The 27,435-nt window shown below is 35.4% G+C and overlaps 1 pseudogene; it reads right to left on the bottom strand.

Moving 5' to 3' along the window:
- Nucleotides 1–6,504: 6,504 nt before the first annotated feature.
- On the bottom strand, nucleotides 6,505–7,669 carry LOC143661542 (protein TFG pseudogene; annotated as a pseudogene).
- Between the last annotated feature and the right edge of the window lie 19,766 nt (nucleotides 7,670–27,435).

Below are 27,435 nucleotides of genomic sequence, written 5' to 3'. Positions count from 1 at the left end.
GACTCCCAGAGGTGTAAATCTCCCTGGCAACGTGGGACATGACTCCCAGTGATGAGCCCGGAACCAGCATCATGGGATTGAGAAAGTCCTCTTGATCAAAAGGGGGAAGAGAGAAATGAACAAAAATAAGTTTCATTTGCTGAGAGATTTGAAATAGAGTTGAGAGGTTATCCTGGAGATTATTCTTATGCATTATATGGATAACCCTTTTTAGTTTATGGTGTATTAGAGTGGCTAGGGGAAAGTACCTGAAACTGTTGAGCTGTGTTCCAGTAGCCTTGATTCTTGAAGATGACTGTATATCTATAAAGCTTTTAAGTTGTGACTTTGTGATTATGAAAACCTTGTGGCTGATGTTCCCTTTATCCAGGGTATGGATAGATGAGTAAAAAAAAAAAGAAGGAATTGGGTAGATTATAATATGAGTGATCAGTGAGAGGGAGGGGAAGGGTTATGGGATGTATTTTTTTTCTTTTTATTTCTTTTCTCGAGTGATGCAAATGTTCTAAAAATGATCATGGTGATGAATACACAAATATGAGATGATATTGTGAGCCATTGATTGTATACTTTGGATGGACTGTTTGGTGCATGAAGATATCTCAATACAATATTTTTAAGAATTTATTTTATTATTGCATGTTATGTGTACAGAAAAATTGATTTCTGCTTATTGATCCTATATTCAACCTCCTAACTGAATATTCATTTTATAAGTAGATAATTAATATATTTATGATTATTAAATGAATTTAATTCTAATAGGATTTTGATATACATGATCATATTGTTAATTAATAATGGCAGTTTATGACATGGTACCAATACTTCATTTTTTTTCTTATTACTTTATTGTACTGACTAGGACCTTATAATGTTTCAATGATTAGTTTCAATGATTCTTATTTTACATTATGATTTTTTATGTGCACAATAGTGAGAGAGTTTTACTTCTTCCTTGTAATCTATGTGCCATTTAATATTTCTTATCTTATTTCACTGGTCTGGATATCCAGAACAAAGTTCAATGGAAGTGCTGAGTACAGAAATCCTTGTTGTTTTTTTAATTTTGTTTTATATCAATATAAGCATTTGGCCTTTCACCATTAAATATGAAATTAGTTGTGGGTTTTTCTTGGAGGTCAAAGAACAGATGCCTTTCATGGATTAAAAAAGTTCTATTCCTAGTTTTCTGAGAACTTTTATAGAAAATCATAACATAAAAATAAAAATCATTGAAACTAATAAACTTTATAAGGTCCTAGTCAGTACCATAAAGTAATAAGAAAAACAATGAAGTATTGGTACCATGTCATAAACTGCCATTATTAATGAAAAAAATGAGTGTAGAATTTTGTCATATGATTTTTCTTCATTTGAAATAATCTCATGTTTTTTTCTCCTTTATTCTCTTAATATGATGGATTATGTTGAAGGATTTCCAAATGTTAAGCAGTCATTGCATTTGTGAGATAATATCTATTTGATTATGATATTACCATTTTCATATATTGCCTGATTTGGCATTATTTTGTTAAACATTACTGTGTCCATGCTCGTGAGAGTATTACTGTGTGTGTGTGTGTATTCATCCAATATTGTTATCAAATTAATACTGGCCCAATAAAGTAGGAACTTTTACCACTTTTATTTTCTGAAATAGTGTTTGTTGGCCTGGCATTATCTAAGTTGTCAAACTTATTAAATGAGAAAAATGTCTTTTATATGTAACTGCATATTTAAAATTTCCACCACTCATCCCTCCCTTTTGATTAACCAAGTTTCCATTTGCTATCATCTTCCTTCAAGTCTGCTGTAAACTAATTCTGTCAGCTTTTATTTCACTGAAAAAGCCTTTATTTATTTGATTAATTTGGGGGTGCATGGTCCGGGAATCGAACCAGGTCCCCTGCATGGAAGGCGAGCATTCTACCACTGAACTACCTGGGCACCCATTACTTTGTCTTTATTTATTTATTTATTTTTACATGGGCAGGCACCGGGAATCGAACCCGGGTCTCCAGCATGGCGGCTAGAACTCTGCCTGCTGAGCCACCATGGCCTGCCCTATTTTGCCTTTATTTTTAAATGATATTTAATACGGAACTCTAGATTGACAGGGTTTTTAAAAAAAAATTTTCAGCACTTTAAAAATGTCATTCTGTTGTCTTTTGGCTTGCATTGTTTGCTTTCATTAGCATTTTTGCTCCCTTGTGTGTAATGTGTCATTTTTTTCCCTTTGACTATTTTTTAGATTTTTCTTTATCTTTAGATTTCAGCAATTTGCTTATGACTTTGCTTGGTGGGTTTCCTTTGTGTATATTCTGCTTAGATGTATTTAAATTCTTGAATCCTCTTGGAACAGTAGTTTTAATAAAATTTGAAACCATCTCAGGTATTATTTCTTGAAATATTTTTTCTCTCCTTTTTCTGTTTCTCCAATTGATACTTATGTTAGACCTCATGATATTGTTTCAAGTTCTATTCATTTATTTCATCTGTATTTGTCTGATAATTTCATAGATACTATTTATATTCTATCTAATAGTTTAAATAGAAACTATTGCTATTTCTTCAAGTTTATTGATCTTTTCTTCTGCCGGTCTGTACCGCTGTTATTCCCATTCAGTGCATTTTTCATATCAATTTTATTTTTTAGGTCTAGAAACTTCGTTTGACATTTTTTACATTGTTTATTTCTCTCCTCCTATTGCTAGTCTTTTCCATAGAACGCATTGAGCATATTTAAGATTCATTTTTTAAAAGTCCTTGTCTGCTAACTCCAGCATATATCTTAATTCATTATTTGTTTTACTTGGATTTTTTTTTTGCCTGTTTATGGAAAATTTCTTTCTTCTTTGTACATGTCATGATTTTTTTACTGAAATCTGGATATTGTGACTATGTTGTCAAGTGTCTATATTTTGTTATCTTTTTTTTTCTTTAATAAGCAGGCATTTAATGTACTCATGGATCAGTTCCTTTCAAGTGTTGTTTTTAAGTGTTGTTATGGTAGGTGCTGAACAACATTTACCCGATGATAATTTAGTCCTGTCCCTAAGGCATGACCATTGTGGGATTTTACAGAATGTTCTGGAGATTTATCAAAGTCTCTTCTCTTTGGCTAGTAAGAAGTTTCATTTGTACCAGCATTGCACAACCTTTCGGCCTTGCTCAACTGGCAACTCTTCAGTCATTGTTTTTGGGACCTCATGAAGTATCACACCACTTCCCTGCAACTTTGTGTTCAGCTTCAGATTTAAAGGTACTGCTAGGCAAATTTCTAGAGCTCTTTTCCTATCTCCCTCCTCTCTGGCATCCTGCTTCATAAATTAGAACTGCCTCGGCCTTCATGAATCTTTGTCCCCCCAAATCATCAGGCTATTTTGCTTTGCTTGGACTCCCATTTCCTACTCAGAGACCTGGAATGCAGTCAAAACAAACCAGGGTTACCTCAAAAGCCAGGGTGATTTCTGAGCTCTTGTTCATGTCTCTCCTCTCAGGAAGCACGATCTTTTGATGTCCATTGGCTCAGTTATGAAAACAGTCATTCCATATCTTTCCTTCAGGTCCTATTTGATAATGATGGAAAATTCTGTTCCACTCATTTCATTGTACCTAGAAGTAGAAGTCCCTTTCAAATTTACCTAGATTCTGTTTAATAAGTTAATAAAGTGGCTTTTATATTCTTAGCTTGCTAAGCAAAAATGGGTTTTGAATTATACTTAATGATTTTCTGCAGCAACTGAAATGTGATAATGAATTTTTTCTTTAGTTTTTGTTAGACAGGCTAACTGCACAAGTTGATTTTTAAAGTTAAACTAACCTTACATTCTTGGGGGGGGACTTCTTTGTGATGTACTGTGCTTTTAATAAATTACAGGATTTTATCTATTAATATTTTGTTTAGTATTACCGTATCAATATTCAGGAGTGGTTAGACTTTAGTTTTCCTTTCTTGTAATGACATCAAGTTTTGGTATCAAAGTTAAGGTTGTCTTTAAGATTGTTCCCATTTTTCTATTTTCAGATGGATGACTTGGTATAAAATTGGTACTAGTTTTTCTTAAAAATTTGAAAGGTTTCAGAGGTGAGGCTTCCTGAGCTGGAGATTAATTTATGGGAAAGGTATTAAAAACATATTCAATTTCTTGAATGATTTAGGAATACAGACATTTGCTCTTTTTTCTTGTGTTCATTATGTTTTATTGTGCCTGCCAATCAATTTTCTATTTCATCTAAAGCTTTCAGTTTGTTAGTAAATTTTGGTTGTAATATTATTAGCATTCAACATCTATAAATTATGTTGTAATGTTCTTTCCATTGTTCAAAATTTTTAAAAGAATAATCTTACTTGGTGTTCATCAATTATGCTATTTCAACTTCCTAAAAAGCTAAGCATTGGCTTTGCATTTGTTGACTATTCCTCTTATAATAAGTTGCCAGAACTTGTTGGCTTAAAGCAAAACACATTTATTCTCTTACAGTTTTGGAGACCAAAGTTTCAAAGTGAGTTTCATTGGGTAAAATCAGGGTGTTGGCAGGACTGTGATCCCTCCGGAGGTTCTAGGGGGTGATCTAATCCCTTGCCTTTTCCATTTTAGAGTGCCAGTCTTTGCATTCCTTGGCTTGTGGCCCCTCCCTCCATCTTCCAAGCCAGAAGCACATTGTATTACTTTCTCAGGTTGCGTTATCTGTCTGTAGTCAGATCTCCCTGTGGCTCCTTCTTACAAGGACACTTGTACTTGCATTTAGGGCCCACCCAAATAATCTGGAATAATCTCCCTATTTCAATATCCTTAATTTAGCCACATCTGCACAATCCCTTTTGACGTATAAGGCAACATTCACAGGTTCCAGGGATTAGGGCCTGAATATCTTTGGAGGAAACCTTTTAACCTACCACAACTTTATTGCTTTTTCTATATAATTGTTTTCTGTGCCATTAATTTCTGCTCTTATTTTTATTTCCATATGTTAAGTTATTTCTGCTTAACTCAACTATTTTTTAACCTTTTTTTGTAAATAGCTAGATGTAGATTCGAGGCTTTTAAATTTTTTAATACACATATCACTATAAGGTTTTTGTTTTCATCTAAGTATATCTTTTAACTGTATCCCACAGATTTTTATACATAGCATATTTGTTAGAGTTCAGTTTGAAATATTTTCTAATCTTGATTATGTTTTTTGGTCATCATATAGAAAGTTTTTATTTAGTTTCCAGACATATAGGTATATTTCTAATTTATCTTTTTGTCTTTGATTTTGGCTCGATTCCCTGGAGTCGAAGTAAAATCTTATTCCTTGTTTAACTGGCTTTGAAATTAGCTTACTAGACTCTTATGATCAATTTTGGTAAATGTTTCATGGGTGTTTTTAAAAAATATTATTTCTGGTACATTTTTCTCTGTCTCCATTTTGTTAGGATAATTATCATGTTGTTTCAATATTTCATGTTCCCACTGATTATTTTTCTGATTATTTATTATTGAAAGAAGTGTGGTAAAATCTCCTGCAATGAGTGTACATTTTTCATTTCTCCTTTGAGTCTTGCCACTTTTGCTTTATACATTTTGTAGCTTTGTTATTTGCTGCACATAAGTTAGAATTCTTATAAATTCTTGGGGAATTTCATAGAATTTATCACTATAAATTTTTTTATAATATCTACTTTTCTGGTATTATTATAGATATAGCAGTTTTATTTTAACTAGTGTTCACACATACATCTTCTTTCATCACTGGTGTGTCTTCTTACATTCAATTATTTTTTGCATTCTTTTATTTGAGGTTTGTCTTGTATAAGTAGCATATATGTTTGCCTGGTTTTTAAAATTCTAATACTGTGTGAAAATCTCATCCACTTTTTTCCTTCCTTGAAAGAGTTTGGATAAGGTTGACTTTTTTGTTTTTAAATTTTTAATGAAATGCCTAGGCAAAAACATTTGGATTTAGAGTTTTGGGTGATAGGTTTTAATATATCTAAGAGTTAAATAAATTTTTTGTTTTTCTTTGTTTTAGGTAGGTTTTATTAGATGTAGTTTTTTTTTTTGAGAGGGGCTCAATCATCTTTTTTACCTATCAATGTTACATTTTATACATAATGTCTAGTTGTCTACGTAAAGGGATCTACTTTTTACATCATGTTAATAGAAAAAGCCAAGTAAGATGACTAAACTTCAACCTAATATTTTAATATTCTCTGGACAAGGCAAGCTAGAAAGTCAATCACTTTACACACATTTAAGAGTAGTGGTCCAAAATAAAATAACTAGGAAGATGCTACAATTTAAAGCAGGGGAAAAAAAATTATCTTGGTCTTTTCCACATTCCAGCAAATTATACTTTCATTTAACAGAAACAATGGTATTGATATTTAAAAATGTTCTGCTTTTTAAATTTCTGATCTTCAATACAAATTAAAATAAAATAGTAGTATTGGAGTCTTTTGGGGGGCAAATAGCTAGCAGCTACAGTCACCAATGTAGCTGAGTCTCTTTATCAGTAACCAGGCCCAGCCTGGGTATAGCTCTGACCAGAGGGAGGACCGTTCCATTCCTAAGGGTTAGGCCCACTTGGAGAAGGGGTCATGGTACTCCCAGGAGGTGGAGTAAAACCTGGCCTTGGTTCATAGGCCCCAGGTTGGCTTGGAGCCATTCTAGGTTGTGAAGTAGGGCTGCAGTGTAATTGGTAGGCTGAGAAGTTTGGGTGGGTATAAGTTGGTGGAGGATAACTGCTCGCCTGGTACTGCTCTGGTGGGTGGTTGAGCAGGCAGTTGCTGAGGCTGACCAGAAAAGGCAGGAGCTGGTGCCTGGGAGGTTGGTTGCTGGCCATATCTCTGGAACTGCTGCCGTTGCTGTGGTCCAGTCTGAGACTATAGCCTGTTGAATACTGTTGTGGCGGCTGAGGGAGAGCCCGTGGTTGCTGGCACCTTAGTCAGCCTGTGGTCGGTACTGTGGGTACATCTGACCTTCAGTCTGACCTGCCTGTGGCTGAATTCCTGGGGGGTGAGCTGCTGAGGAAGAGGAAGCAATGTTGTCAGGCTTTCTGTTCCTGAACGGTCTTCTGCAGGAGCGTTGAGTAGCCCTGAAACCTGATCATCTGTTAAACCAAATGCACACATAACATTTTTATTGATTTTATCTTGTTTTTTTAAGGGATCAAAGGTTGACTCACTTGCAGCCATAACTTGAGTAGATTGCTTTCAGAAGACTCAGAAGCAGCAGTTTTTATTTCCCTACCATCAACAATATCATTTTCAGGAATATTGGTGGAAGGTCCTGGTTCTCCAGGTGGTTACAAGCTATCCAATAAGCGATTAATTTTATTTCAAAGTTCTATCAGTTCTTGACGGAGATATTTCACCTGGCTTGATTCAGGGGGACTTGGTTGGCCATTAACAATGTCAGTTTCAGTATCCTGCTATGCTGAATTACAAAAGAAAGGTCAGAACTATAAAAAATTGTGATAAGGTCTCCATCTTCATCTTTATACTTTATTGTAACTTCATCATTACCCTGAAGTTTTCCTCTGAAAACTCGTTGCATCATTAGCACTAATGCATAATAAATTAAATATCTTCATTATGGATGGGAATTCATTGAATATCTTTCCCAAGTTGAGCTTTGATAAATAGCTTCCCACTGAAGTCCAACTGTCCATTCATGGCAGACTCCAGGATACTCTATATGTACAACTCTAGATAAAGACAGCTTGCCAAGGCCTCCAACGTTGCCTTCCCATGGGTCTTTGCTGGCTGCACCAGTATGAGGCTGCTGTTGTTTCTGCCACCAGGCTCCAAGGCATCAGGGGAATGCTGTGGTCACAACCAGCTGAGTTGCCTTCCAGTGCCCTACAGGTAGTTTTGCATGTAGGTTTGTAGGACATTGGACTATAAGACTCATGTTTTGTTTTGTTTTTTAAAAAATATGTTGCTTAATTTCTAGATATTTAGATATTGGGTGCTAATTTAATTCCCCAGTGATCACAGACTATACACTTTATGATTTTAATCCTTTGAAGAATATTGTGACTAAGTTACGTGCACTTGAACAAAATGTACATTCTGCATTTGCTGGATAGTTTTATATATATTAGGGCAATTTCATTAATCATTGTTCTAGTTTGCTAGCTGCCGGAATGCAAAATGCCAGAAATAGAATGGCTTTTCAAAAGGGGAATTTAATAAGCTGCTGGTTTACAGTTCTAAGGCCAAGAAAATTGCCCAATTAAAACAAGTCTATAGGAATGTCCAATCTAAGGCACCTAGGGGAAGATACTTTGGTTCAAGAAGGCCAATGAAGTTCAGGGTTTCTCTCTCAAGTGGAAGGGCACATGGTGAACACAGTCAGGGCTTCTTGTTTGGCTGGAAGGGCACATGGCAAACACAGAGCATCTGCTAGCTTTCTCTCCTGGCTTCCTGTTTCATGAAGCTCCCCAGGAGGCGTTATCCTTCTTCATCTCCAAAGGTCGCTGTTTGGTGGACTCTCTGCTTCTCATGGCTATGTCGTTCTGCTCTGCTCTCTCTGAATCTTTCATTCTCCAAAATGTTTCCTCTTTTTACAGGATTCCAGGAAAGTAATCGAGATCCAACTAATCCAGTTTAACAATCACTCCTGATTGAGTCACATCTCCAGGAAGATGATCTAATTACAGTTTCAAACATACAGTACTGAATAGGGATTAGAAGAAATGGCTGCCTTTACAAAATGGGAATAGGATTAAAACATGGTTTTTCTAGGGTACATGCATCCTTTCAAACCAGCACAATCATGTTGTTCAATTCTTCCATATCTTTACTTGTCTCTGGAATAAAATTTCCTTCAGCCAGAAAATTTTTTTTTGTCTTTCTTATAATGTGAGTACAGTGGCATTAAATTTCTCTGAGAATATCTATTCCATTTTCATGTCTTTGCTGGGGATAGACTTCTGTTTGGCATTTTATTTTCCAAAAACTTGAAAAGTTTTCAAAACTTCCCTTTCTTTTGACTTTTATGGCTAATGTTGAGATGTAAGTTCTCATTTGTATTATTTTCCTCTGAACAATAATACTGCCCCTTACTTCACACTCTGGTTACTTGAAGATTGTCTTTATCTGTGGTTTTCAGCAGTTTAACTCTGATATACTTAGGTGTGGGTTTCTTTCTGTTTATCCTGTTTGGGCTTCACTGAGAATCTTGACTCTGTAGGCTGATATCTTTCATCAGATCAAGAAAATTCCATAGTATACCATTATTTATTCAAAGATTTCCCCTCCCACTCTCTCCAGTTCTGGAACTCCAATGTATGTGCATTTCACAGTGTACTGATTCCTTCTAACACTGCTGTTTTGCTTTCTATTTTCTTTTTATATTTCCAATTTGGTTGTTTCCATTTATCTCCCATATTAATTTCCTAGCTGCTAAAGTAAATACATATGATAGTTTGGCCTAAACAACAGGAATTCTTGGCTGATGGTTTTGAAGCTGAAAGAAGCCTAGAAATTGAGGCATCAGCAAGGTGATGCTTTCTTCTCAGACACTGTGGCATATTGAGGAAGGTTGCCAGTGATCCTTGCCTCTTGACTTTTACTTTACATGGAATTGCATGTAATAGCATCTTCTGCTTTCTCTTTTGGGTTCTGTTGACTTCCAGCTTCTAGCTACATCCTATAGCTTCTCTCCATGTCCAATTTTATTTGCAAATAAGGATTTTAGCCATATTAGATTAAGGTCCACCTTCATTCCATTTGGAAAAACCTTATTCAATAACATCTTCAAGGGCTTATTTAAAAATGGGTTCATACCCACAGGACCAGGAATTGGGGCCTGACCATGACTTTTGTAGGGGATACGACTTGATCCCCAACAGTCCATCCTCTGGACCTCCAAAAGACATGCTTTTCTCTCATGCAAGATACATTCATCCTATCACAACATCCCTAAAACCTTAACTAATTTCAGTAGCAATGCTAAGTAAAAGATCCCATCATATTAAGTTATGGGTGTGATATGGTATGTCCTCTGTCTGATAGACCTGTGAAACTTGGAAAACAATTTATTTTCTAATATACAGTGGTGGTGCAGGCATATCACAGATATTTCCCAGGAAGGGAGAAATTGGAAGGAAACAGGGGTCATGTGTCCCAAACAAGTCCAAAACCCAGCAGGGTATACTCTACTAAAGTCAAGCTCTGTGAACCACTTTTCTTTGTTATCCAGAGCTGATGGAGCAGCAGCCACACTGCTTCCAAGCACTTGTGTAATGGCCATGCTCTCTGCAAACACTGGGGTATAAGCTGTACCCTCTTCAAGTATCAGAATGACAGCCAACCATCAGTGAATGCCAAGACACAGGCCCCACCCTCTCTTAGAGTAGGATGGAGGTACTCTCCCTGAACAACAGGACATGAGGCCTACTAGTCTCCAAGGCACAGGTGTTGACCTGCCCTCTCCATGCATTTGGGTGGGCCTCCTCTCTTGGCCAGAGATCTCTTCAACTTCAATAGTCTTGCCCTTGAAGTCATTCTTCCTTGAACTCATCCTTTCTCTGAATCTCTCAGGAAGGGCTTCTGTTCATACAGATTTCACAGAAACCTTGTTGGCTGTGTGTGTAGTTCCAGGTTGTCCAAAGAAGTGTATGTAGTCCCAACATATCCAAAACATTGGATAGTAGAGACTTCTTGGTTATCTGCATTTCCAGACCTGATGTCCACTGAAATGGATTATTGGATACATGTTCAGGAACTCCCTCTTTAACCAAGGGTTGTTCAGGTAAACTTTCATGTGGAGCCTTATCTTCTGGAGACTCACTTCCCAAAAGCTCAGGGAGTCCCTGACAGAGCCATTTCTGGCCCTAATTTTATATCATGCTACTTGGGGAGCCTGTGAATTTTCAAAATCATCAATATCTTACTACTTTTTGCTTAAGAATTTAATTCTCAGATTTTCCCTTTCCACTCACATTTTCCCATAAGCTTCAGGGAGAAACCAGACTCCACCTCCATTGCTTTCAAGTTCTGACTTCCATCTAACATCAGAACACAATCTTGAGAATAGTTTTTTGTCACTTTTTAACAAGGATTGCCTTTCCTCCAGTCTCAAAAAACACATCTGTCGTATCCTTCTAAGACCTCCTCTGAGGTAAATTTAACATCCATATTTCTACTGACAGTCTCTTCAAAGTAGTCTAGCCTTTTTCTGTCAAGCATTTCACAATTCTTCCAACTTACACCCATTACCCAATTCCAAAGCTATTTATTTACAATTTTTTAAAGGTATTTTTTAATAGGAATACCCCACATTCTGGTACCAAAAACTGTCTTCACTTTCTGGCTCCTAAAAAAAAAAGTTTCATACAATGGATTGACTTAACAACAGCAATTTATTGCTTCATGGTTTTGAGACTAAGAGAAATCTAAAATTGATGAGTCAACAGGGTGATGCTTTCTCCCTGACACTGTAGCACCTTGGGCTGGCTGCCGGTGATCCTTGGTTCTTAACAGTTCTGACACAGGGCAATGCCCTGGCAGTGTCTTCTCCATTTTCTTCTGGGTTCCATTGACTTTCAGCTTCTGGCTGCTCCCCATGGCTTCTCTCTGTGTCCAATTACCTTTACTTATAAGGACGTCAAACATGTTGGATTAAATCTCAGTTTGGGCATATTTTATCTAATGACATCTTCAAAGGTCCTATTTACAAATGAGTTCACACTCAAAGGAACAGAAGTTGGGATCTGATAGTGCCTTCAGTGGGGAACATGACCCAATCCCCAGTGCCTCTCTTCTAGTTAACTTATCCTGTCTTATGCTGTGCACAATTTGTGTTAAAACCATCCAACGAGTATTGTTTAAAAAGTTTTATGAAGAGATAGTCACATAGTATACATTGCATCCAAAGTATACAATCAGTAGCTTTTAGAAAATCACAAAGTTGTACATTCATTAACACAAACAATTTAGAACATTTTAATTATTTCAGAAAGAAAACCCCATAACCTTAGCAGTCACCTCTAAATCTATCTATCATTCCCCAATCCTACATAACCACCAATCTAATTCTGTCTTTATAGATTTATTTATATTTACATTTTACATAAATAGAATCATGCAATATATAGTTCTTTGTGTCTAGTTTCTTCCACTCAGCATGTTTTTTTCAAAATTATTATTCTTAATTAGAGTAGTAGGTTTAAAGAAAAGCCGCGTAAAAAGTATGACATCCCCATATACCTCCCTGTTATTGACACTTTGCATTTAGTCTAGTGTCTTTGTTATGATTGATGAAAGACTATTAAAATGTACTCTTAATATAGTCCATAGTTTACATTAGGTATATTTTCCCATATGCCACCCTAATATTAACATCTTGTTTAGTACCGTACATTTCCTATAGTTCATGAAACAATATTCTTCATCTATTGTTCACAACAGGTTTAACTGTTATACAGTCCCATGTTTTATCTTCTAACTTTCAATCTAGTAAGACATGACCCAAAACATCCCCTTTCAAGCACATTCACAGACATATTTCAGTGCTACTAAGTACACTCACAATAATGTGCTACCATCTCCTCTATCCATTCCCAAAAATTTACAATCAAACTAAATAGAAATTCTGTACAAATTAAGTATCAGTTCCTCATTCTCCACCCCATTCTATCCCTTGGTAACCTATAGTCTAGATTCTAGCTCTATGAGTTTTCTTGTTATTATTAGTTCATATCAGTGAGAACACACAGTATTTATCCTTTAGTGTCTGACTTATTTCACTCAAAATAATGTCATCGAGGTTCATCCATGTTGTCACATTCCTCAGGACTTCATTCTTTCTTAGAGTTGAATAATATCCCATTGTATGTATATATCACATTTTATTTATCCATCCACTGATAGATGGGCACTTCAGTTGCTTTCATCTTTTGGCAATAATGCCACTATGAACATTGGTGTGCAAATGTCTGTTAGTTTCCCTTCTTTCAGTTCTTGTTATATACCTGATAGCAAGATTTCTGGATCAAATGGAAATTCTATACTTAGCTTCCTGAAATGCCAAATAATCTTCCACAGCAGCTACACCATTTTGCATTCCAACAGCAGTAAATAAGTTTTCCTGTCACTCCACATACTCTCCAACGCTTGCAGTTTTCTGTTTTGTTTTGTTTTGTTTTTTTTAAGTAAGTGGCCATCCTAGTAGGTGTGAAATGATATCTCATTGTGGTTTAATTTACATTTCCCTAATAGCTAGTAATGTTGAGCATCTTTTCATGTGCTTTTTAGCCATTTATATTTCATCTTTGGGAAAGTTTATTTTTAAGTCTTTTGCCTTTTTTTAAGTCTTTTGCCCACTTTTAATTTGGTTGTCTTTTAGTTGTTGAGTTGTAGGATTTCTTTATATATTCTAGTTATTAAACCCTTATCAAATATGTGGTTTCCAAATATTTCACCCATTGAGTAGGCTGCCTTTTCATTTATTGACCAAGTCCTCGGAAGCACAATTTTAATTTTGAGGAGGTTCCATATAATTTCTTTTTTTGTTGCTTGTGCTTTGGATGTAAAATCTAAGAAACTGTTGCCTACCACAGGATCTTGAAGATGCTTCCCTACATATTGTTCTGTGAGTATTATCTCCCTGGTTCTTAAACTTGAGTTTTTGATCCACTCTGAGTTAATTTTTGTATAAGGTGTGAGATGGGAGTCCTCTTTCATTCTTTTGCATGTGGATATCCAGTTCTCCCAACCCCATTTGTTAAAGACTGTTCTGTTCCAGTTTAGTGAACTTGGCAGCATTATGAAATGTCATTTGGCCTTAGTTGTGGGGTCCATTTCTGAACTCTTACTATGATTCCCTTGGTCAATATATCTATCTTTATGCCAGTGCCATTCTGTTTTGACAACTGTATGTGAGTCCTGCAACTGAGTCTTTGGGGCCTCTTACCTTTCCAAATAAATTTGAGAAGTGGCTTTTCCATTTCAGCAAGTAGGCTCTAGGAATTTTGTTTGAGATTCTATTGAAATAAATTTGGGTAGGATTTACATCTTAATATTTAGTCTTCTGAGTCATGCAAGCGGAATGTCCTTCCATTTATTATAGGTCTTTGATTTCTTTTAGCTAATGTTTTGTTATTTCTGTTGTGTACAGGTCCTTTGCATTCCTAGTTGAATTTATTCCTAGATATTTGATTCTTTTAGTTGCTAATTGTAAATGAGATTATTTTCTTGAATTCCTCTCCAGATTGCTCATCACTAGTATATAGAAATATTACTGATTTTTTGCATGTTGATCTTGTATTCTGCCACTTTGCTGAGCTCGTTTATTAGCTCTAGTGACTTTGTTGTAGATTTTTGGGGACTCTCTCTATTTAGGATCATGTTTTCTGCAAAGTCTGAAAGTTTTATTTCTTCCATTCCAATGTGAATGTCTTTTTCTTACCTAACTGCTGTAGCTAGAACTTTGAACCCAATCTGGAGTAACAGTGATGACAGTGGAAATCCTTGTCTTGTTCCAGATCTTAGAGGGAAAACTTTCAGTCTGTCACCACTAAGTATATGATTTAGCTGTGGGTTTTTCATTCATGCCCTTTTTATCATGTTGAGGAAGTTTCCTTTGATTCCTCCCTTTTGAAAATTTTTTGTCAAGAAAGGATGACAGATTTTGTCAGATGCCTATTCTGCATCAATTCAGATGATCATGTGATTTTCAACCTTCAATTTGTTAATGTAGCATATTACATTAATTGATTTTTCTTGTGTTGAACTACCCTTGCTTACCTCAGATAAAACCTACTTGATCATGGTGTGTAATTATTTTAATGTGCTGTTGGATTCAATTTTCAAGTTATTTTGTTGAGGATTTTTACGTCTATATTCATTAGAGAAATTGATCTGTAATTTTCTTTTCTCTTAGTACCTTTTTCTGGCTTTGGTATTAGGGTGATATTGGCTTCATAGAATGAGCTTGGTACTATTCCCACTTTAATATTTTGGAAGAATTTGTGCAAAATTGGTATTAATTCTTCTTGGAATGCTTCATAAAATTCATTTGTGAGGCCATATGTTACTGGACTTTGTTTTGGTGGTGTGGGGGGAGGAAGGGATTGATGGCTGATCCAATCTCTTTATGGTAATTGGTCTGTTTAGATCTTCTATTTCTTCTAAAGTCACTGCAGGTTGTTTGTATGTTTCCAGCAAGTTGTCTATTTCATCTAAGTTGTCTAGTTTGTTAGTATACACTTGTTCATAGTATCCTCTAATGATTCTTTTAATTTCTCTCTTCTTCTTTGTCAGTCTAGCAAAGCTTTTGTCAATCTTATTGATATCAAAGAACCAATTTTGGTTTTACTAATTCTCTTAATTGTTTTACTTTTAATTCTCAATTTCATTCATTGCTGTGCTAATCTTTGTTATTTCTTTCCTTCTCTTTGCTTTGGGTTTAGTTTGCTGTTCTTTTTCTGATTCCTCCAGGTGTGCAGTTAGGTCTTTGATTTTAGCTCTTTCTTCCTTTTTAATGTAGGCATTTATGACTACAAATTTCCCTCTCAGAACTCCCTTCACTACATGCCATAAGTTTTGATAGGTTGTGTTCTTAAATTCATTCATCCCAAGATAGTTAATGATTTCCCTTGCAATCTTTTTTGACCCACTGATTGTTTGAGTTAGTTGTTTAATTTCCATATATTTGTGAATTTTCCATTCCTCTGCCTGTTATTGATTCCCAGCTTTATTCTTTATGGTCTGATTAAGTGCTTTGTATAATTTCATTCTCTTTAAATTTATTGAATCTGGTTTTGTGATGTAGCTTGTGGTCTGTCCTGGAGAATGATCCATGAGCAGTTAGAAGAATGCACATCCTGCTGTTTTAAAGTGCAACTTTATGTATATGGCTGTTAGGTCTAGTTCATTTATCATATTATTCAAGTTCTATGTTTCCTTATTGATCCTCTGTCTATATGTTCTATCTATTGATGAAAGTAGTATATTGAAGTCTCCAACTGTTGTTGTAGAGGCATCTATTTCTCCCTTCAGTTTGGCCAGCATTGCCTCATGTATTTTGGGGCACCCTGGTTAACTGTATAAATATTTATGATTGTTATTTCTTCTGGGTTGCCCCTTATTAATATATACTGTTCTTCTTTATCTCCTGTAAAAGTTTTACATTTAAAGTCTTTTTTTAATGATTTTTATATAGCCACCCCTAGCTCTTTCTTTTATTACTGTTTGCTTGTAATATATTTTTCCAACTTTCACCTTCAACCTATTTGTGTCATTGTATCAAAGAGAGGTGGGTCTCTTGAAAAAAGCATATAGATCGGTCATATTTTTCATTCATTCTTCCAGTCTGTGTCTTTTTTTTTTTTTTTTTTTTTTTTTTGCATGGGCAGACACTGGGAGTTGAATACAGGCATGACAGGTGAGAACTCTACCTGCTGAGTCACCATGGCTTGCCCAGTCTGTGTCTTTTGATTGGAGTGTTTAATCTATTAACATTCAGTGTTATTACTGTAAAGGCAGTGCTTGCTTCAACCATTTTGTCTTTTGATGTTTATATGTCATATCTTATTTTTGTCTCTCTTTTTACCCTTTTAATTACCCTTAGTGAATATTCATTTCTACACTCTCTTCCACACCGCCCTCTCTTGCCTCTTCCTTTCAGCCTGCATAACCCTCTTTAGTATATTTCGTAGTCTCTTCTTCCTGCTCTTCTCTGGATGCTGTACAGTGCACCCTTGTTCTCTGCAGCCCTAGAACATTTTTTTTTCAGACAGTTCCTGCCTGTCCACTACTTGGTTTGGAGGAGGAGCAAATCCTGGGTCTCCCGACTCTACCATCTTCCTGGAACTTCCCCACAATAAATTTTTAATTTCAGATAATTGTATTTTGTTGTTCAAAGATATGCATTTGATTTTTAATAGATTACAATTATCTGTTGAATGCATCATATTTTTGTCCATTTCCCCCATATTTTCCTCAATTTTATTTATCAATAATAATCACAATGGTTTTGCAATCTTTGCGAATTTCAATTTCTGAACCACCATTGGATAAGCTTCTAATAACTGTTATTTTTATTATTACTCATTTTCTCCTGCTTCCTTGTATGTTCAGTAATTTTAAATTATGTTTTGGCATAGTGGATGATATTTTGTATAGGATTTCAATTATTTACCTTTGTCTGATGAGTGCTGGGTTTTGTTCTGGGAATCACTTATGTTTCTGCCTGATAATATAGATCCTGTGGAGGCTTAATTTTAGAATTTATCAGGTTTTGTCTATTTGAGCACAGCCTTTAATCCTGGTACAGGTCTTACTCCTCAGTCTTGGTGTTTTAGGGATCTCAGAATTCCCTGGGTATTCACAAAGAATTTTTCTCTTACGCTGGACTGGAACTCAAATATCTCACCAGCTTTGTTCAACACCTGAAGCTGTTCATTTCTCTGCCCCTCAGTTGCTGTTTTCTGCTAGAGAATTCCTGGAAACTTATCCTGTGCATATGTAGCTTCAGAGTAAGCCAAAGGCCCAAATGATATCTCCACATGATACTTTTGTTTCATGCTCTGTGGCTTTCTACCTAGTTCCCTGCCTGCCAAATTTCAGCCACCTTAGCAGGTTTGTTTCTTCTGCCCTGTGACTATGATAGTCTATGATTGCACCTATTTCTAGGTACAGAAGAAAAAGTGCTCGGGGAGAAAGCCAGAATAAATAGGGGACATATGTTAGGTACTTCCCTTCTCTCAGGAATTGCTATCTGCTGCCAGTGCCTGTAAAATGCTAACTTTTTCTTTTCGTCTATGATTATCTATGTCCTAAATGTATAATCTTTTAAACTTTTTTTTTTGCTTTTTAGTTAGATTTTTTCATTTTTGATATTATTTTATTGTACATTTTCACTTTTATCTTGATAATTCACACCAGAAGATAATCAAATTTTTCCTTTTCAAAAATCAGTATTGCTTTGCTAAGACTCTCAATATTTTTTCTTATCTTTGCTATTTGCTATTTTCTTCCTTCAACTCTCCTTGCTTTATTTTGCTTTTTCCTTACCTTCTTTTTTTTTTTTTTTTTTTTTTTTTTTTAAAGGAAAGACAGAGAGAAGGAAGGAAGGATAGAAGGAAGGAAGGAAGGAAGAAAGGGAAACATCTTTAAACATTTTCTTGTTTTATTGTATTTTGTTTTTCCGTTTTTTGTTACATGGGCTGGGGCCGGGAATCGAACCGAGGTCCTCCGGCATAGCAGGCAAGCACTTTGCCCGCTGAGCCACCGCGGCCCGCCCACCTTCTTTTTTAATGTGATTTTATTGAGATGTATTATACATATAATGATCCAAATTGTGCAGTCAGTGGTTCACAGTATCATTATATAGCTGTGCATTCATCACAATGTTTGAACATTTTCATTACTCAAAAAAAAATTAAAGTGAAAAAGAACACTCAAAACATCCCATACTCTCCCTCCCCCCTTATTGATTTTTTTCTTTTTTTTTTTTCCTTCCTCATCTGTCCATATATTAGATAAAGGGATGTTAGTTACAAGGTTTTCAAAATCACATGGCCACACCTTATAAGCTCTATAGTTATTCAGTCATCTTTAAGAATCAAGGCTATTGGATTACAGTGCAATATTTTCAAGTATTTACCTCTAGCTACTCCTACACCAAAAACCGAAAGGGGATATCCATATACTGCATAGGAATAACCTCCAGGATGACCTCTCAGCTCTATTTGAAATCTCTCAGCCATTGAAACTTTATGTTGTTTCATTTCTCTTCCCCCTTTTGGTGGTTGAGAAGACTTTCTCACTCCCATGATATTAGGGCCAGGCTCATTCCCTGAGGTCACATTTTACGTTGCCAGGGAGACTTATACCCCTGGGAGTCATGTCCCATGTAGGAGGGAAGGCAGTGAGTTCACCTGCAGAGTTGGCTTAGAGAGAAAGGCCACGTGTGAGCAACAAAAGATGTTCTCTAGGGATGACTCTTAGGTATCATCATGAATAGGCTTAGTTTCTTCTTTGCAGGAATAAATTTCGTAAGGGCAATCCCCCAAATCGAGGGCCTAGACCACCAAATTGGCTGTCCCTAATGCTTACCAGAATATCAGGTCTTCCCAGGTGGGGAAGTTTAATATTTCCACTCCTTATTTTCTTGAAATGAATGCTAATCTTATTAATAATGTTGTGTTTTACAAATATGTGTATGTAAGTTTATAAATTTGCCTCCAGGTATTGTTTTGACTGTATCCCTGATTTTTCTATGTATAACTTCACTAGTATTCTGTTGAAAATGCTTTCTACTCTTTGTGATTATTTGACCCATATCAATCATTTAGAACTATATTTCTTAGTTTCTTGACATGTGATATATCAATTATTTTGTTATTGATTTCTAGCACAACTATATTTTTGTCAGAGGAAAAAATATACTATGATTTTAATCTCCTGAAATTTGTTGCAAGTTACTAGTACATACTCAGCACAGGATCAATTTTTGTAAATTGTAGTGTCCTTGAAAAGGAGACGTACTCTCCTGTTGCTCTATATATGTCTGCTAGGTTAAAGTTGCTAATTGCATTCCTTAAATCTTTTTTACATCCCTACTTTTTTGCATCTAGTATTTCTATTGTATAATGAGCTATGTTTAATAAAACCCTCCTTTGATTTTGATTTCCTAATTCTTTTATTGATTTTGCTTTGTATACTTTGAGACCATTTTACGTATCTAGTATTTAGAATAATTCATTGCTTTTATTGAATCTGGCCTTTTATTTAGGGGTAACCTTCATCTTTAGCAATACTTTTTTTCCTGAAAAGTCTATGTTTTCTATTATAATAATATACATATTATATTAGCTTTCTTATTTGTTGTTTTCCCCCAGCTTTTAATTTTGAAGTAATTTCAAACTTACAGGACAGTTGCAAAAATAATACAAAACCAATGCAGAGAACTGTAATATAACCCCATCCAGTTATCCAAAGTTACCAACTTTTAACATGATGCCACATTTGCTATATCTATCTATTATCCATATATTTTCTAAACATTTGAGGGTAGGTTGCATACATCATACTTCCTGGACATTTAATATTTCTATTTATATTTCCTAAGAAAAAATATATTCACTTATATAACCATATTAAGAATGTTATTAAGTTCAAGAAATTAACATTGATGTAAGCATAAGTCTATATTCCAGTTTTTTTACAAATTGTCCCAATAATATCCTTTTGGGCATTTTCTTCTCCAATAAATCCAGTCTAGGATCCTGGATTGTATTTAATTGTCATTGTTTCTTTATTTTTTTAATTTTTTTATTATAAAATATAACATATATACAAAGCAAAGGAAGAAAAAAGCAATAAGCTTCAAAGCACACTTCAACAAGTAGTTACAGAACAGGTCCCAGAGTTTGTCATGGGTCACCATACCACCATCTTAGATTTTTCCTACTAGCTGCTCCAGAACACTGGACACTAGAAGGAACATTATATTTTAGCTTTTTTGCAGGCCGTATTTGCCCCAGCCTTTTATATCAACCTTTCCGTAACCCTGTATTTTTACTATCGTTAATTTAGTCTTAAATCCAGTTTAATGTCTTGTCTTTTAACTGAAATATGTAATGTATGTATATCTTTTCTAATAACTGATATATTTGGTTTAAAATATGATATATTTTTCATGACATGTCAGGACTGACAAGTCCATTTTCTTTTTTCTATTGCCTTATTTTGCCTGGCAGACCATTTCTTACCATTAAAGTTTTTTCTTCTACTGGCTTAGAAGATATAAAAACTTAAAAAAATATATTTTTGTAGGTAATCTACAATTACAGCAAGCACTCCTTACTTTGTCAAGGCCTAACTTTAAAAAGTACTTTGTCTTTTACCCTTATAAGGATGGATTTTAGAGTACTTTGAATCCCATTTGTTTGTCTGTCAATTGACTTATTATTCTTGTCTTGTAGCTTAAAACTACACACCTATTCACCCACACACATGCATGTGCGCAATCATTTGTTATGTTGCGTCATGAATTCAATGTTGATGTTTATTTAGATTTACTTATATTTGCCACTTTCTTCATTCTTCTTTCTTCTAGCATATCTTATCTTCCATCTGGGATTATCTTCCTAATGACTGAAAAATCTTTTTTGAGAATTTGTAAATGCAGTTCTGCTGATATAGTATATCAGAAAATGGCTTCATTTTACATTACATTCATTCTGTTTAGCTTTTTTTTTTATTATTTTTTTATGTGGGCAGGCACCAGGAATCGAACCCGGGTCCTCTGGTATGGCAGGTGAGCATTCTTGCCTGCTGAGCCACCGTGGCCCGCCCTTTTTTTTTTTTTTGTATGCTGTATGGTGGGGTCACATTTCCTTCTCTTTGCCTGTGAGTATTCCATATTGCAATACCATTTGTTGATTTTTTTGTTTATTTGTTTTTGTTGGTTTCTTTTGTTTGTTTGTTTGGGAAGTGCATAGCCCTGGAATCGAACCGGGTCTCCTTCACGGCAGGCAAGAATTTTACCCCTGAGCTACACTCGCACCTCCTAGCATTTTTAATTGTGAAATATACCATGTGCAGAAAAGTTATAAATTTCAAAGTACAGTTTAACAAGTAGTTATAAAGCAAGTTTCAAAGTATGGTATGGGTTACAGTTCCACAGTCTTAGATATTTCCTTCTAAGTATCCTAATACACTAGAGACTAGCAAGAAATATCAATATAATGAGCCAGAAGTCAAAATTGTTTGATAAGTCTTATCTTTTTTACAACTCCTCGCTTGCATTTGATCCAACTCCCAATCTTCAGGGGTATTTGAGAGATGTCCGTTATAACTTCATGTTGCAAAGGGGTAGCGACATTCTGGGGTAGGGGGATGCAACTAGGTGATGCTCTCGGAGAGCCTGGTAACTGGATTTCAGGGCTCATCTGGCAGAGGAACAATCAGGAGGTTTTAAATTTCTGAAAAATAAACATAGAAAATGAAAATTCTATAGTCTTGGTATGTTCTTCAGGAATACTGTTGTTTGGGGCATGGCATACCATGGCACTTTGCGTTATCTAGCTGAAACTTCAATAAGAGTGACCTCCAGAATAGGCTCTTGACTCTATTTGAAATCTCTTAGCCACTGATGCCTTATACGTTTCTTTCCCTTTTTGGTCAGGAAGGCATTGTGGATCTCACAATTCCAGGGCCAGTCTCATCCCTGGGAGTCATGTCCCACATTGAGAGGGAGACTTACATGCCTGAAAGTCACGTCCTGTGTACTGGGGAGAGTACTGAGTTTACTTGCAGAGTTGGGCTTAGAGAGAGAAAGAGGCAACATATGAACAACAAAAGAGGTTTTCTGGAAATGACTCAGGCATAATTATAGGTAGACTTAGCTACCCCATTACAGAAATAAGTTTCATAAGAACAAGCCTCAAGATTGAGAGCTTAGCCTATTTACTTGGGAGTCCCTAATGCCTGAGAGAGTATTAGAAATTTCCAAGGTGGGGAAGTTTAATAATTTCATAATTTCTCTCCAGTCCCTCAAGAGACTTTGCTAATACTTTTTTTATTATCTTTCTAACATACTCTGGAATGTATCAAGGTATCACATTAAGCTGTACAGAATTAAAAGATCTCATTCCCTATTGTAGGCTCCATATATTTAGGTTGTTTAAATGAACTGGCCAGACAAGTTAAGTTAGAATGTACGCTACAGAAAATTTAAGTTTTGGACAAAATAAACATCTCTTCCTTTGGTCTCACACAGTTGGTATTTTAAAATACCAACAATATCATCCTTTACCATGTATTCTGATTTACCTTAGTGCCAACCAGATCAGCTTTGTTCATATGTCTAACTGAAGTCTGATTTCTTTTTTGGCTTCCTTAACAGTGCTGTATGAAGTCATGCTGACTTTCAGAGCTGTAGAACTCTCACTCTGAGTCTGAGGTATTGCATAGGTGCCCAAGGTTCTAGGGAAATACCAGGTTATGTACATGAAACATAGCATCTCAGAACTGATAAATAACACTTGAAGCTCAGGAATTCACATGACTGCTCTAAGAACTTACAATGTAGGCCCTAATTTTCTTGTAAGCATTTTCTAAACGAGACCATATAAAATTGGTCCTTTGGTTTCTGGCTTATTTTGCCCAACATAATGTCCTCAAGTTTCACTCATTTCATTCCATGCCTCATGACTTCATTCTTTTCTGTAGCTGCACATTATTCCATCATATGTATACACAGCCATTCGTTCTTTTTCTAAGTCGATGTAACCTTTGGCCATTTACACCCACTGGCTATTGTGAATTATGCTGCCATAAACATCAGTGTCCACTTGGGTCACTGTTTTCAGGTCCTCTGAGTATATTCTTAGTAACAGGATTGCCTAATCATATGGTGACCCTATATTTAGCCTCCCATAGATACACTACATTACCCCCCATTCTGCTGCCCTGCCAACATTGGCCACGTATACCTCTCTCCACAGTTCCTCTGGCGCTTGAATCTTTCTGTTTATTTGTTTACTATTTATTCTGAATCTGCCGATTTTGTTGAGATGTATTTGCATAGCATATATTCTATCTAAAATAAGCAATCAGTGTTTCACAGTATCCTCACTTAGTTATACAATCATCATTACTTTAAATTTTAGACAATTTTCATTGAGCCAGAGAAAATAATAACAGAAACATCACACCAAAAGGAAACCCCAAGCCCATAACCCTTATCTCCCCCAGCTATTTACTGCTAGTCTTGTTGTGGTACTAGTGAGACATTTCTTTTAAATCTAGTCCATAGCATACAATAGGCAGTTTTTTCCATATACCATGCTATTATTAACTTTTTTTATAAGTGTCATAACTTTGAAGTAGTTCATGCAAGAACTTATTTATATATGCAGTGCTAAGCAGTAAGATACGTGGCTTTAAACAACCCCTTTCAATCATATTCATCTTCAGTAAGGCACTATTGCTTATAGTCCCACTGACAAACTACCATCACCTCTATCCATTAACATACATTTGACTTCAACCTTGTTAACAAGCCTGTATATATTAGGTAACTACGCCCCCTTTTCTAGCTTCTCTCTATCTCTAGGTCCACTGTAGTCTACATTTGGGAGTCTGAGTTTACATTTTCTAGGGAGTTCATATTAGTGAAGTCATACAATATCCATCCTTTTGTGTCTGGCTTATTTCACTAGGCATTATGTCCTTAAAGGGCATCCATGTTGTCATATGCTTCAGGACCTCATTCCTTCTTCCTGCTGCATAACATTTCATCATATATATATATATATTTTTTTTTATATATCTTATATAATATATAATGTGAGATATATTTTATAATGTGAGATATATGTATCTCACATTTTGTTTATCCACTCTTCTTTTGATGGATGCTTGGATTGTTTTCACCTTTTGGCAATTGTGAATAGTGCTGCAATGAATGTCAGTGTGCATATGTCTGTTCATGTCACTATTTTTAGATCTTCTGGGTACATACTGAGTAGTGGAATTGCTGGGTCAAAGTGCAACTTGATATTTAGTTTTCTGAGAAACCACCAAACTGCCTTCCATGGGTGGTGCACCTCTGCACATTCCCACCAACAGTGAATGAGTGTTCCAATTTCTCCACATCCTCTCCTACATTTGTGGCTTCCTGTTTGTTTAATGGCAACCATTCTTAGATGTGTGAGATATCTCATTATGGTTTTGATGTGCATTTCCCTAATCACTAATGCAGATGAACAACTTTACATGTGCTTCTCAGCCATTTGTATTTCCTCTTTGGAAAAATGTCTGTTCGTATCTTTTGTCCAATTTATAATTGGGCTGTTTGTTCTTTTGTTGTTGAGTTGTAGGATTTCTTTATATATATTGGATATCAGACCCTTATCAGATATATGGTTTCCAAATATTTTCTCCCATTGAATTGGCTGTTCTTCACCCTTTTGACAAAATCCTTTGAGGCACAGAAGCATTTGACTTGGGGAGTTCCGATGTATCTATTTTTCTTTCTTGGCTTGTGCTTTCAGTATAAGGTCTAAGAAGCTACCTACTGTCACTAGGTCTTGCAGATGTTCCTTATATTTTCTCCTAGGAGTTTTATGGTACTGGCGTTTATATTTAGGTCTTTGATCCACTTTGACTTAATTTGTGGATAGGGAGTGAGGTAGGGGTGGCCCTCTTTCATTCCTTTAGCTATGGATATCCAGTTTTCCCAGCCCCATTTATTGAAAAGACTATTCTGTCCCTGTTTGATGGATTTTGGAAGCTTGTCAAAAATCAGTTGACCATAGATCTGAGGGTCTATTTGCAAACTCTCAGTTTGACTCTGTTGATCAATATGTCTATCTTCATGCAAACACCATAGTGTTTGACCACTATGGTTTTGTAATAAGCTTTAAAGTCAGGAAGAGTAAATCCTCCCTCTTCATTCTTCTTTTTTTAGGATTTTTTTGATGATTCATGGTTCCTTTCCCTTCCAAACAAATTTGGTAACTAGCATTTCCAAGTTTGCAAAGAAGGTTGTTGGAACTTTGTTTGGTATTGTGCAGATCAATTTAGGTAGAATTGGCATCTTAATGATATTTAGCCTTCCTATCCATGAACATGGATAATTTTTCTACCTATTTGGGTCCTCTTTGATTTCTTTTAGCAATGTTTTATAGTTTTCTGTATAGAGGTCCTTTACATCCTTGGTTAAGTTTATTCCTAGATACTTGATTCTTTTAGTTGTTATTGTGAATGGATTTTTTTTTTTGAATTAATTGACTCCTCAGGTCATTACTGGTGTTTAGAAACATTACTGATTTTGGCACATTAATCTTGTGTCCCACAATTTTGCTGAATTTGTTTATTAGCTCAAGTAGCTTTGTCATAGATTTCTTAGGACTTAGATTCTATCTAAATATAGAATCATGTCATCTGCAAGCAATGAAAATTTGACTACTTCCTTGCTGATTTGAATACCTTTTCTTTATTTTTCTTGCCTAATCACTCTAGCTAGAACTTATAGCACAATGTTGAATAACTGTGGTGACAGTTGGTGTCTTTGTCTCATTCCTGATCTTACAGAGAATGCTTTCAGTCTCTCAGCATGGAGTATGATGCTGGCTGTTGGTTTTTTACATATGTCCTTTATCATATTGAGGAATTTTCCTTTGATTCCTACCTTTTGAAGGAATCTGAATTTTATCAAATGCTTTTTCAGTGTTAATTGAGAGGATCATGCAATTTTTTTTCCATTTTGATTTGTTAATGTGTTATTTTACATCGATTGGTTTTCTTATGTTGAACTACCCTTGCATGCTTGGAATGAATCCCATTTGGTCTTTGTCTATAATTCTTTTAATGTGCCTTTCAATTTGATTTGCAAGTGTTTTGTTGAGGATTTTCGTACCTATATCCATTAGGGAGACTGGCCTGTAGTTTTCCTTTCTTGTAGTATCTTTATCTGGTTTTGTATTAGAGTGATGTTAGCCTCATAAAATGAGTTAGGGAGTGTTCCTTTTTTATCAGTTTTTTTGGAAGAATTCGAGCAGAATTGGTGTTACTTATTTTGGAATGTTTGGTAAAATTCCCCTGTGAAGCCATCTGACCCTGGGCTTTTCTTTGTAGGAAGGTTTTTGTTAACTGGATATCTTTACTTGTGATTAGTTTGTTGAGGTCTTCAATTTCTTCTCAAGTCAGTTCATGTGTTTCCAGGAAATTGCCCATTTTCTCTAAGTTGTCTAGTTTATTGGTATACACTTGGCATACAGATATAGTATCTTCTTATGAATTTTTATTTCTTCAAGATCCATATCTTCCTCTCATTTTTATTTTATTTATTTGCATCTTCTCTCTTTTTTGACTTTGTCAGTCTAGCTAAAGGTTTGTTAATCTTGTTGAACTTCTCAAAGACCCAACTTTTTGTTTTGATTCTCCTTTTTAAGAGTTTTTGTTTTCCAGTTTATTTCTGCTTTAATATTTGTTGTTTCCTTTCTTCTACTTGATTTAGGGTTAATTTGCTGTTCTTTCTCTAGGTTCTTCAGTTGTTCAGGTAGGTCTTTGATTTTAGCTCTTTCATCCTTTTTAATGCAGGCATTGGTGCCATTTCCCACTCAGCACTGCCTTCACTGCATCCCATAGGTTTTGATATTTGTATTCTCATTATCATTCATCTCCAGATATTAATCAATTTCTCTTGCAATTCCTTCTTTGACTCACTGGTTAAAAGTGTGTTGTTTAACCTCCATACATTTGTGAAGGTTCTGTTTCTTAGGTGGTTACTGATTTCCAGTTTCATTCTGTGATGGTTAGAGAAAGTGCTTTGAAAAATTTCAATCTTTTAAAATGAGACCTTTTTTGTTGTTGTTCCAGCCTATGACCTATTCTGGAGGTTCATGAGCACTAGAGAAGACTTTATATCTTGATGTTTTGAAATGCAATAATCTATATATGTCTGTTAGTTCTAA

The sequence above is a fragment of the Tamandua tetradactyla genome, chromosome 17, assembly GCF_023851605.1.
Source record: "Tamandua tetradactyla isolate mTamTet1 chromosome 17, mTamTet1.pri, whole genome shotgun sequence".
NCBI lineage: Eukaryota > Metazoa > Chordata > Mammalia > Pilosa > Myrmecophagidae > Tamandua > Tamandua tetradactyla.
The sequence above is the reverse complement of the archived record's forward strand: the minus strand, read 5'-3'. Positions and strand labels throughout refer to the sequence as shown.